Below are 13,202 nucleotides of genomic sequence, written 5' to 3' on the forward strand. Positions count from 1 at the left end.
CAGAAGCCATCCTTTGGTTTCAGAACATTTTGGAAGTCAAACAGACTCCCGGAACGGATTCCGTTCGACTTCCAAGGTACGACTGCACATGCATCTTGTTCATTTGATAAATCTGTAACAAGACTGAATAGAGGAGCACACTAAAGAATTCTATTCCTTACTCCACTGCGCTTTCACAGCACACACCTCAAAATAAACATGCCAATTTATCATCTGCAAATGAAATTAAATGTGTCCTATAAAACTCATTCAAGTCTTTTGAAAATACGAGTCCAGTGCCAACGACCTGAATATATAAATAAATGTCCTCTACACTATGAAGGACAGCTATAAATAAAAGGAAAGTTTGTTTATTGTGAGCTTAATAAGTATAATGGATATTTGCTGTGCAAATACTTTGTTCAAACAGATACCATTTCACATTTGGCTCTTATTCAGCCTCCTATGAGGCAGACCCACCTGCCTGCCCAGCCTTTCTCCTCTCTGCCTCTCCCCCATGACCTGCTGGATACCACAGTATGCCAGAACTTAGGCATGGGCCAACTGACAAAGATCATTGCCACAACGAAATACATCTGTGCTCTTGATAAAAGAGTTGGCACATCAGATGTTGCCATTCTGTATGAATGCAAGCAAAAAGCCTTTAGGCAGGTGTGATGTGTAATGAAGAAGCGCTCACAGCAGCCACATGGAATAGCACAGCTGGAAACATCTCCTATGCGAAAACATAAGAGCCAAAGTTTCGTCTCCGCCAGCATCCTGTTCTCATTGTGGCCAACCAGAGGCCCCTGAGCCCACAATGAGGACCGAAGCACAACAGAGCTCTCTCCAACTGCAGTTCCCAGCAACTAGGCATTCGGAGCCATGCTGCCTTCAACAGCAGAATTAAGAATATAGCCATCATGGCTAGAAGCCACTGAAAGCTTTATCCTCCATGAATTTGTCCAGTCCCCGAGTTGTAGTATTTATGAGAGTGGGAGAAAAGCATTTCACTGTCCGCTCTCTGGGTGCCACACACAATTTTATACACCTCTTATCACATCGCATCTTACTAGCCTTTTCTCAGAACTGCAAAGCTGTATCCTTGCCTCATCAGGGATTTGCTGCACCCCCTCGGTAATTTCCATTGCCCTTTTCTGCACCTTTTCCAGCTTTACAACATTGCATATAGTGCTATTTTTATATATAAAGAAGTGCCAGAACTCACCATGAACACCTCCCTTGTTCTCTTATAATGGCAAGGGAGAGCAATTGAGAGGTGTGGAACTGAGTTCCAGCGAGTTCTGCCGGGTTTAATGTACCAGGAGTTGCTGTACTTCAAGCTTCCAGAGTTTCTCCCTGCCACAAGTTGTGTCACTAGCAACTTCTGTTTACCACAAAATCCTTAGATTTTGAACTTTGTATAGTGTTTTAAAGTGGTAAAACATCAAGAATGTGTGTGTGTGTGTGTGTGTGTGTGTGTGTGTGTGTGATAAATTGGTGTATCATGAACATCCGAATCCATTTCTTTTCCTCCTCTGATCAGTACAATTAATTATTTGCTTAGGTCAGTTTGGGCAATTCAAAATTTAAAAAGTATTAAGCTTGATTTTAACTGCTGGTTGAGAGCACATTTTCTCCTGTGAGGGCTCTCCCCTAAACGCACTGTATTGAAACCTTTAATTGAAAGGAATGGCTGTTGTCTGTAGGTAATAGGATCTGCACAAAAGCAGAATTATGAACTTTCATTACAGGGGGGAAATGGATTACATAGTTGATTTCAAAAGAAATGGACACTGTAGACACAGCAAGGGCAAAGCATCAATTTTAAAAGCAACCAAACTAGGTTTGGCACAAGAATTCATCTGCATTTAATTGCATCCATTTCCTGACTAGCCTGGCTGAAGAGTTCGACTGCATTGTGAGTTCCACTGTTGGGCTAAAGAGACAAGCAGTAGAATTTTAACCCTAGGATTTCTTGCTAAGAATAATTGGATAATGATTGGTTGACTGCTTTCTGCCAGTCTCAGTGATAATGACTGTAATGTGCCAGCGGATGTTAAAAGTTAATTTAGACAGGATTCCAGCAGCAATGACAGATGAAGAATCTGGAACTTATTGCTTTTAAAAGCTGATTGAGATGATAAAAATATGTAACAATCTAGTGTCATTCTTATGATTTGGCACTTTTCTAGGGTATGTGTTCTATAAAATGCTAAGCCATGACTTATTCTAGGGTGTGCTTGTAAAACCCCCGCTACTGATGATACTATGAAAACTAATAAAATATTAGTTTAATCAAATATTAGATAATCAGGAAATTATCAGTTTTCATAATAAATAGAGACTACCATTTTCATAGGGATGACTATGAATTTAGTTGTCCTAAATATATAGAGCAGAGGTTGAATGAGAAATCATTTTCCTCTCTAAAACCTGTGTTGTATGTGTGGCAGGAAGTGGGGCTGAGATCCGATTTAGAAGGGGAGCCATACATGGCAAATGGCTTCCTTCAGAAAATGGATTGCTCAAGAGCATTTTTTAAAATAAAATTTAGCCTGGAACATACCGGTAATTTAAACTGCAATTGTAGATTGTTTTAACAAGCAAACTCTTCTGGGAAACTAATAATTAAGATGAAAAAACATTTGATCTATTTCCACGAAGTCACCCTGATGATTATTTTTAAAAAACAACAACACCAGACTGTGACACAGCAGTCTTATGTGTTTCATCTAGGAGATTATGCACATATCTTTGGAGTAATATTTCAAGTGCTTTTCATAGCAATCATCTTGTACTTGGAAATGCTGTAAACAGATTAACAAAACCAGCACTGCACTCATTTTAAATAGTACTTAGGCTCAAAATTAGGCTTCTTGTAAGTGGTTCACCATGTTATCATTTTAATTTCTCTCAAAGTGAAAATGTCAGATGTATAAATCTATATTATTGTAGATAGATTAGATGATAGATGATTGATAGATAGATAGATAGATAGATAGATAGATAGATAGATAGATAGATGATCCAAAGACTTACAGAATTAATTCCTCTTGCCCATTTGTGCTCCCTCATTGCGAGAAAGTGAGACTTTTCAGAACAGCATGAAATGATTAAGGCTGCCAGGCTAATCCCACTTGTTTAGGAGTAAACCCCATTGACACCAAACTGGGAGGGGTGGCTAACACCCCAGAGGACAGGATCACACTTCAAAACGACCTTGACAGATTAGAGAACTGGGCCAAAACAAACAAGATGAATTTTAACAGGGAGAAATGTAAAGTATTGCACTTGGGCAAAAAAAAATGAGAGGCACAATTACAAGATGGGTGACACCTGGCTTGAGAGCAGTACATGTGAAAAGGATCTAGGAGTCTTGGTTGACCACAAACTTGACATGAGCCAACAGTGTGACGCGGCAGCTAAAAATGCCAATGCTGCATCAATAGGAGTATAGCATCTAGATCAAGGGAAGTAATAGTGTATTCTGCTCTGGTCAGACCTCACCTGGAGTACTGTGTCCAGTTCTGGGCACCACAGTTCAAGAAGGACACTGACAAACTGGAACGTGTCCAGAGGAGGGCAACCAAAATGGTCAAAGGCCTGGAAACGATGCCTTATGAGGAACGGCTAAGGGAGCTGGGCATGTTTAGCCTGGAGAAGAGGAGGTTAAGGGGTGATATGATAGCCATGTTCGAATATATAAAAGGATGTCACATAGAGGAGGGAGAAAGGTTGTTTTCTGCTGCTCCAGAGAAGTGGACACGGAGCAATGGATCCAAACTACAAGAAAGAAGATTCCACCTAAACATTAGGAAGAACTTCCTGACAGTAAGAGCTGTTCGACAGTGGAATTTGCTGCCAAGGAGTGTGGTGGAGTCTCCTTCTTTGGAGGTCTTTAAGCAGAGGCTTGACAACCATATGTCAGGAGTGCTCTGATGGTGTTTCCTGCTTGGCAGGGGGTTGGACTCGATGGCCCTTGTGGTCTCTTCCAATTCTCTGATTCTATGATTCTATGAATCCAGTAGGACTTACTTATGAGTAAGGATCACACTGTTATGTATTCATTTACATGTGGTAAGGATCACATTTACATGTTTTGTTGATTAAAATATTTCGATCTCCCTTTTAGAGAAAATGGTCTACAAAATAGCTGGTGTCAAAATGAAGCAATTAAATCCAGCGGCCGTGGCCTCAGAAGGGTACCATCCACCATGGTGAGATGATACAGGACAAGGGCATTCCTGCCCTTAGCTTCTAGTGCTGGGAGGTGGAATAGGAGGCAGAAAGCAGCCAGCACTACACAACCTCACATTTGCTCAGTAGACCAAGGGTCTGACTCTGAATAAGGCAACTAACTCCCTATGGTACACAAGATCCTTATAAACCCATTGCCAGAAGCGAGCCAGCAGTAAATCACACCATGACTCTTAGCAAGAACACAGTCTGCACAGGAGTGTCAGGCCCAGTAAGCACAGAAACTCGTCTCTGGTAGGTCTTGCCCCCATGAAGCAGTTGTTGAGACTGAAGGTCCCTGTATCATCACAGCTGCCTGTCCCCTCCTCTCCAGGGCTTGTCCTCAAGCAATTGGAGACACTGCCTGCTAACTCTCTGCCCTTTTCATGCCTCTTCTGGTTCTGGGAGACAGTGGTGGATGGGAGCTTTTCATAGCAGCAACAGGAGACACCCCATAACTTTTCACCAGTCTGAACCATATTTGCCTCTTTGTCTCCCTCCTCCTACCTCCTGCTTCGGCTTCTGTCTCTGATTCTCTGCCACAGACTCTCCCTGCTCACTGAGCCCTGTTACATCTTCAGCTTCCAACACCTCTTCCCTGACTTATATTAATAATAATAGTAATTTATTATTTATACCCCGCCCATATGGCTGAGTTTCCCCAGCCACTCTGGGCGGCTTCCAATCGAGTGTTAAAAACAATACAGCATTAAATATTAAAAACTTCCCTAAACAGGGCTGCCTTCACATGTCTTTTAAAGATAAGATAGCTACTTATTTCCTTCACATCTGAAGGGAGGGCGTTCCACAGGGCGGGCGCCACTACCAAGAAAGCCCTCTTGTCTGGTTCCCTGTAACCTCACTTCTCGCAATGAGGGAGCGGCCAGAAGGCCCTTGACGCTGGATCTCAGTGTCCAGGCTGAACGATGGGGGTGGAGACGCTCCTTCAGGTATACAGGACCATAGCTGTCAACCTTCCCTTTTTTGTGGGAAATTCCCTTATTTCAGCCCCATTTACCACTGCTATCCCGGATTGTTAGATAACCCATAGACTGTCCCCAGGACAGGTGAGGCTGCTGGTCCCTTATTTTCAAATCTGAAAGTTGACAGCTATGTACAGGACCGAGGCCATTTAGGACTTTAAAGGTCAGTACTTTGAAGTGTGCTCGGAAACGTACTGGGAGCCAATGCAGATCTCTCAGGACCGGTGTTATGTAGTCCTGGTGGCCACTCCCAGTCACCAGTCTAGCTGCCGCATTCTGGATTAATTGCAGTTTCCGGGTCACCTTCAAAGGTAGCCCCACATGGAGTGCATTGCAGTAGTCCAAGCGGGAGATAACTAGAGCATGCACCACTCTAGCAAGACAATCCACAGGCAGGTAGGGTCTCAGCCTGTGTACCAAGTGGAGCGGATAGACAGCCACCCTGGACACAGAATTAACCTCCGCCTCCATGGACAGCTGGGAGTCCAAAATGACTCCCAGGCTGCGCACCTGGTCCTTCAGGGGCTTCTCCCTCTTCACCATGTGACCACTCATTGCAGTCCCAACACCACTTCCCAGGCTGTGAGCCTTTCCCCCTTGGTTGTTCCCCAGCTGCTTCCACCATTCTGTGTCCAACCAGTCCATGACACCCAAAATATAAGCAAACACCTGTATTTAACAATAATCCAGCTAGTAAGCTGTGGTCCCCAACCTAGTGCCTGAGGGCACTATTGCACCCATAGAGACTTACCAGGCTGCCTACCAACCTCTTTAATCCTCCCTGGCCTGGTTCAAAAATTATAATGGCCACAAAGTCCTGCCATGTTGCCTGTTTAGGCCCTCATGCAATTTTGATTGGCTGGTAGACTTGGAAACGAGGAGAGAGAATGGTCCTCTCTGCCAGTGGCTGGTGCCATTGCATCAGAAGACAGGGTGCAGTTTTAATTGGACACCACCAGCTGAGGCAAGAGGAGGCTGTGCCTGTGCTTCAGTGTTAGGAGGAAAGGTAAGTAATGGTGTGTGGGGAGGGGTGGAATTAGAAAAATGTAACAGCTGCAGTCTGGACGGTGGGGAGAGAGAAAAAAGATGTACCAACCAGGACCTGTTTTGGACAGGTATGTATGAGTGATATGGGTGGGAAGAAATATGGCAATGGTGTACGTTGGCTGGCAGAGAGAGAGAGAGAGAGAGAGAGAGAGAGAGAGAGAGAGAGAGATTTGTCACTATAAAATGGGTGTTTTGTCTGACATGGAGAGAAATTGGGGGTGGGAACTGCCTTCTGTGTATAGTTTGCCTAGAAGACAGAGAGAAACTTTTCTCAGTCTCCAAAACTGGTGTTTTGCATTCTGGGAAAGTGGAACAAAAATTATTTTGGGAGTTTTTGTCCCCCCCCCAAAAATGGCTTTGTGTTTGGGGGCCTACATAGCACCTCTGCCTGGTACTTAGAGGTGGGTGGTGGTGGTTGTTTTTTGGAGAAGATTTATAGAAATGGGTGTTCTTTGACTGAATGCACCTACCACAGCAGCCATTTTGCAAATGGACATTTCCACATTGCAGGTATTTTGTGATCACACGCACTATGTTCTCCCCAAATTCTGAATGTGCCCATAAGACCAAAAAGTTTGGGTCCCCTGTATCAAGCCACATTCCCCATTACATTTCCCCACATTTCCCCATTTCCACATTTCCCCATTACTGAACACATCACCTATCACAGCTATTGCATAAATCAGTTAATCAGATTAAATCAGTTAAATCAGATTTGACCTTCAATTTGTAATCATATCAGTAATTTCGGAACCGTTTTTTCCCCCTTGTGGGGGGAGAAAGGAATGAATAACCAGAGAATTCAGTTTTTTTAAAAAAAAACACAGAAAGAGAAAACAAAGGACAGGAATGCCTTGAAGTAAAATTGCATTGATACTGATTAAAACTAAGATAGCAACATCAAAAAGGGCTGTGTAAAAAGCCAGAGTGTTTGAACACTGTGCCATTTCCCATTATCACATTATTGCAGAAACATCTGTGATAATCTCTTAATTATGCACAAAGAACAGAATTCTTTGGTTTGTACTTGGTTGGTTTTAAGCTACATCCAATTGTTTCATCCCCAGTGGGGCATAGGACTGTCCTAAGTAGGTTGGATTAATGAATTTTAGAAGCTGGGCCTTTGTTCACATGCTCAAAACCTATTATTGGAGAAATACAGTATTACACTACACACACCATTCACCTTCTATTATGCTTCTTTCTTTAGCAGCTACAGAGGCACTTTGTGTTGAACATAAGACCTCCTCCTATGGACTGACAGGGCTGGCAAAAACCAGTTTCCTTGCATCATTGTAAATTGCCAAAGAATCCCCTCATGAGCTGAAGTGCAGTGCATGTAAAATAAAAGTAAAAGGACCCCTGACAGTTAAGTCCAGTTGCGAATGACTCTGGGGTTGTGGCGCTCATCTCACTTTACAGGCCGAGGGAGCCAGCGTTTGTCCGCAGATAGTTTTTCCAGGTCATGTGGCCAGCATGACTAAGCTGCTTCCAGCACAATGCAACACTGAAACCAGAGCAGCACACGGAAAAGCCGTTTACCTTCCCAGCAGAGCAGTACCTATTTATCTACTTGCACTTTTACGTGCTTTCGAACTGCTAGGTTGGCAAGAGCAGGGACCGAGCAACAGGAGCTCACCCCGTCACAAGGATTCAAACCGCCGACCTTCTGATTGGCAAGTCCAAGGCTCAGTGGTACTCACTTCTAATACATTACTGTTTCTTCAGGAAAGTTAAATGGCCTGAAGTTGATTTAAAGTAAGCACTAATTTAAATGTCCTTTGCAATTCGATAATTAAGAAAAGCTTAAATTTCCAACAATGTCAGTGTAACTATATTTGCCTCTTCCCTATTGCCAAATATTCCATCCCCGCTGAGATGCTACACATGTCCCTTATGGGTGCGTGTTTATGTCTGTGTATGAAATCTTCCTAAATACCAGGAGTGTGGTACCCTTTTCAGGCATTTTTAATATTCTGTTGGAAGCCTCCTAGAGTGGCTGGGGAAACGCAGCCTGATGGGTGGGCTATAAATAAAAAATTAAGATGGTGGTGGTGATGTGATAGAACAAGAACGTGATGGCCATTTTACTTTAAAAAAAATATTTATTTATTTATTTATTTTTAAAAGCTAACTTTTTGCTTTACCTGAAATTTTGCAGAGTTAATACATTCTTGAGGGGCTGCCACATCTCAAAATTTCATTCACCTATGTGAAAAATACAATAGAGCTATGGCTGTTTTGATTTCCTAATGTAATTCAATGGGAGGACTGAAGATTCAGATTTTTGAATTTTGATTCAGATCCAGGGTCCAAATCAGATTGGGTCCCGAACTTAAATCACCTCGCCTGCCAGGGTGTGTACAAACAACCTGAGACTTCTCCTGCACAGTAGTTGCTGCTTCTTCTGGCGCTTTAAGCCCCTCCTTGTCCTTGGAGACAGCGGATGGGACAGAGGAGATCCTAAACAGCCAGACTCTCTCAGGGTCTGCTTCTTCCTCCCCTTCCTGCAACACTTCCAGCCTCTGATATCCCTGACTCTTCCTCTTCCCCAAGCCCAGACTCCTGCCTTGTGGGTGGTGAAGAGCATATTATAAACTTGATACGGTGGTACCTTGGTTCTCAAACTTAATCCATTCCGGAAGTCCGTTCCAAAATCAAGGCGTGCTTTCCCATAGAAAGTAATGGATTAATGTATTCCAGACTTTCAAAAATAACCCCTAAAACAGCAGTTTAACATGAATTTAACTATCTAATGAGACCATTGATCCATAAAATGAAAGCAATAAACAGTGTACTGCAGCCACACAATCAATCAGTAGCTGAACTAGCTTCCACACAGTCACACACAAACACACACATAAGCCGCAGAAACAAAAACGCAAAATGAATAGCAAAAACAGACAGACCTCAGTGTAACACTCAAAACGGAGCACATTTGGCTTCCGAAAAATGTTCGCAAACCGGAACACTTACTTCTGGGTTTGCAGTGTTTGGGTTCCAAGTTGTTCAAATACCAAGGCATTTGAGAACCAAAGCAGCACTGTAGGTATTTGTTGTCAATGGAAGACCTACAGTATCTAAGACATTTCAGTGCCTAAAGCAGGAGTAGAGTTGCTTGAGAATTCAGTCTTTTGAGTATTCCAGTATGAAGTGACCTGGTATGCACCTTTAGGGCTAATGTATGTACAACAGAAGTCAGGGGTGTGTGCTGTGATTTATCCATTGGCTTTCACAATTCGGTGATGCTACCATGCAGCTCTTGGTTCTAAGCAGATACTAAAACACATTTAAAGGCGTCTATTTTGAGAGAAGATGCATGCAGAAATGCACAATTTGAGATAAAGCATGTCTAAAAATGCATATTTAAATCAATATTAAATTGAAGCTTGACGCTGCTTACCCCCTTTTCAGCCTTCAACGAAATGAATATTCAGGGAGATCCAGCTGCAGCAGATCAGTTTGATTCCTAAAACTGCCTGGAATGAGGCGCTTTGGGTTCTGGGGAGAAAGGACAACAAAATTTGCTGATTTGAAATGGATTTCCAGGGAGAGCAGCCATCCTTTCTAGTTTGATAACCACAGGCCAGGCAAGGAGACAAAATGAAGAAGAAGAAAGCAGGGCATTTTAAACCTGAACCACATCAGAACTTGTGCCATCTAGTTGGATGGTGATAATGAGCCAGGAATGTGCTGGAACATGCTTTTTATTTTATTTTATTTTTTAGGACAGCTGTGTAGAGAGCAGTCAGCCTAAGCAGTCAATTTGACAGAGATCTAACCAGCAGCATCCAGGAGCGTGTGACTGCAAATGATTTAAAACAGAAGGGAGATAAGAGAGAAATGTGTCTGCTTTCTGAATTTGAACCCCAGCGCTGAAAATTTATTCCCCTCAGCCCCCCAGCTTGGATTGGTAGCAACGTGTTTTCCTAGTCGTCAAAGGATTTATGTGAATGATAAGATGTTTTCATTGCCATCAGCATGTCTCCAGGGCTGCTATGAGACTGGGAGATCTCATCATTTCATGCTATGCACTGAGGTGGGTAGGGAGTGAATTCACATTCTTCATTGTAGCTCAGCTATACACCTGCTATTCCAAAGGCTGAAATATTGCTTTTTTTATTTCTTGGTTGTCTGCTTTCCTCAGCTCTGCTTGATGTACACTGTCTGAGCTCAGTGCCATCTCCTTTCCACAAAATAAGAATAATAAAATACGCACCAAAAATATTCTGTAGAGATATGATGAACTTTCCACTATTTAGTATGATACGTCTAAAGCACTGTAGATGCTAAGTACTGAGAGAGGCTCGCAGTGCAATGTTTGGGTGCATTTCCCTTATTTAAAAAACGATCTGCTTCCATTTAATCACCACCAATTTCTGAAGCAAGCATAGAGCATCAAAGCTAAACAGAGCCCTTTCATCAGCTTTCTTAAATTTCCAAGTTAAAGAAAACTTTGCATCATTATCATCCAGTTTTGCATATGTTCATATGCAACAAAAGCTTCCAGGAAATGTAAGATATTAAAAAAAAATAGACAAGAAATCCAGCTCTGCAGTTATATCACACACAAAAATAAAACCACAGTTGGCCACCATTTGATCATGCACTTACAAGTGAATATGGAAGCCATCTGGTCTATGCCACCTTTGGTTTTATTATAATAAATGTGTCAGGTTTGCGATTCTGGTCTGAGATTGCTGCATCTGAGATTGCACACTGAAGAAGAGTTTGGATTTGATATCCCGCTTTATCACTACCCGAAAGAGTCTCAAAGCAGCTCACAATCTCCTTTCCCTTCCTCCCCCACAGCAAACACTCTGTGAGGTGAGTGAGGCTGAGACACTTCAGAGAAGTGTGACTAGCCCAAGGTCTCCCAGCAGCTGCATGTGGAGGAGCGGGGAAGTGAACCCGGTTCACCAGATTACGAGTCCACTGCTCTTAACCTCTACAGAATAACAACTGTGCTTCCTTTCCTTTGGCAAATGCTACCATGGAAACTTTTAGATTAGTTGGTAACTGGCTCTAGAGAGCCAGTGTGGTGTAATGGTTAGATTGTTCAACTAGGAGCTGGGAGAGCAGGGTTCGAATCTCCACTCAGCCTTGCAGATGACCGGGATACCTTGGGCCAGTCTCCATCTCTTAGTCTAACCTACCTCACAGGGTTGTTGTGAGGGTGAAATGGGGAGGTGGAGAATCATATACACCACCATGAGATCATTGGAAGATAAAGGTATATAAATGTAATAAATAAAATTTCTGGCTGGTTGATTTCAGTGTACCAACCAGAGGTAATTCCCTGGCTAACACTGCTAAAAAAAAAAAAAGTTATCAGCTATCAGTTGTTATATTTGCTCTAGAACCCTGTAAATGTATTGTTTTCTCCAAATGGCCACACAGGACAAGGTTTCTTGCTACCAATATGCCTTCTTCCCCCTCCTCATATATGTCTGCATCAGAAACACATGGCTTTTTGGAATTGCAACACAGCCAGAATTTTGTGCCACACTTTGTAGGCTTGTATAGCATATACTGTCTCAGACAACTTCCTCCAAATGGCAATAATTATCAAACAGCTTTACTATTCTCATATGACACAAAGCACTGTGGGAAAGGAAACATATATACCAGACCAATGACATCTTTTGGATACTTAATGAGACAAAGGTCCTTCACTGAGAAGCAAAATTTATCTGAAATTTGCAAAATACTCTTACAAGCAACTATGGGCTCCTTAGATTCTCTTACAGATAACTGGGGAAGTGATTCAGGTGTAAACTGCAGATCCAGCAAAATGGAGTAAAATTTAGGATGCTATACCATTCAGCTCATTATCAGTCTGTATATTTCATATTTCACTTTGTATACCGCCTTTCTATATTACTGAACACAAGACGCTTTACAACAACAACATAACAAAGACCATATACCTTATAATAATCTGATCCAATGCAAAAAGTCATAATAAAAACATAGCTTTAAAACAACCAACTTAGATCAAATAATATTCAACAACCCATTAGAAAAGTACAGTAAAAATTAACTCTCCTAATATCAGCAAATTAAAAAAAAACCCAGAAATTCGCTCTTAGCCATTACAACAAATAATTACTAAACTATAATCAATAAAAATAACGGCAAGTTACAAAGCCATAAAATACAACAATGCATACAAAACCATGTAAAAGGGTCAAATTAAGAAACAGACTCACATCTTACAAAATTATCAATAGTATCTAGTCCAGCCTTCTGCCCCCTTAGTGGCTTGCCAGATTACTGTGGGAAGCCCACAGGCAGGAAATGGGGGGATCACCCTGCTCTGCTGGCAGCTGGTATTCAGACCCACTTTACCTCTGGTACTAGAAGTAGTACACATTCATTCTACATATTAGCCACCGACAGAGTTCCTTTAAATTAACTCCCAGGTGTGATTCTCCACAGCCTCAGCAGATTTTCAAGTAATTAACAGCCTATTGCAGGGGAAAGGTATGTGGGAAGATTGGTAACTTTTCCCACTTGTACTTGCAGTACCATGCAAAAATGAAATAATTTGGGAAGAATGCATTTTACAAACTGGGCTGTCCTTGTGCCTGGATCCTAGAATGGCACTTATTTCTGTATTTGACAAGGTGGGGAAATGATCTTTGAGGAGGGGGAATAATCAATTAGCAGGAGCAAGAATGACAATTGCTAGAAGATTGAAGGAATTAGGTGATAATTTAAAATCAGTGTGGTATCAACAGCTATGGCCTACCGCATTAAAGCAAAAACTTACACACACACACAAAAGACAGAAACAATTCAAGAAACACAGTGGGCAAATTTGAAGTGACTTCATTCAGTTTTATGGCACAAAAATAACAACTGGCAGCCCCAGGCTTCTCTGGAAAGAGTGTATAAAATAGTTCCTTGTTGAGTAATAATTCTCTTTTTCCTTTAGGGCTATCAACAAAG

The 13,202-nt window shown here is 42.1% G+C and overlaps 1 long non-coding RNA gene across 1 annotated transcript in view; it reads right to left on the minus strand.

Moving 5' to 3' along the window:
• Positions 1 to 9,055: 9,055 nt before the first annotated feature.
• Positions 9,056 to 13,202, minus strand: part of LOC310833966 — a 148,724-nt gene continuing 144,577 nt past the window's right edge. Inside the window, exon 3 of the long non-coding RNA XR_014559022.1 lies at positions 9,056 to 9,749. This is a non-coding gene — a long non-coding RNA (uncharacterized lncRNA). The remainder of the gene's footprint in view (positions 9,750 to 13,202) is intronic.

Source organism: Podarcis gaigeae, assembly GCF_964106915.1.
Source record: "Podarcis gaigeae genome assembly, chromosome: 1".
Classification (NCBI taxonomy): Eukaryota; Metazoa; Chordata; class Lepidosauria; order Squamata; family Lacertidae; genus Podarcis; species Podarcis gaigeae.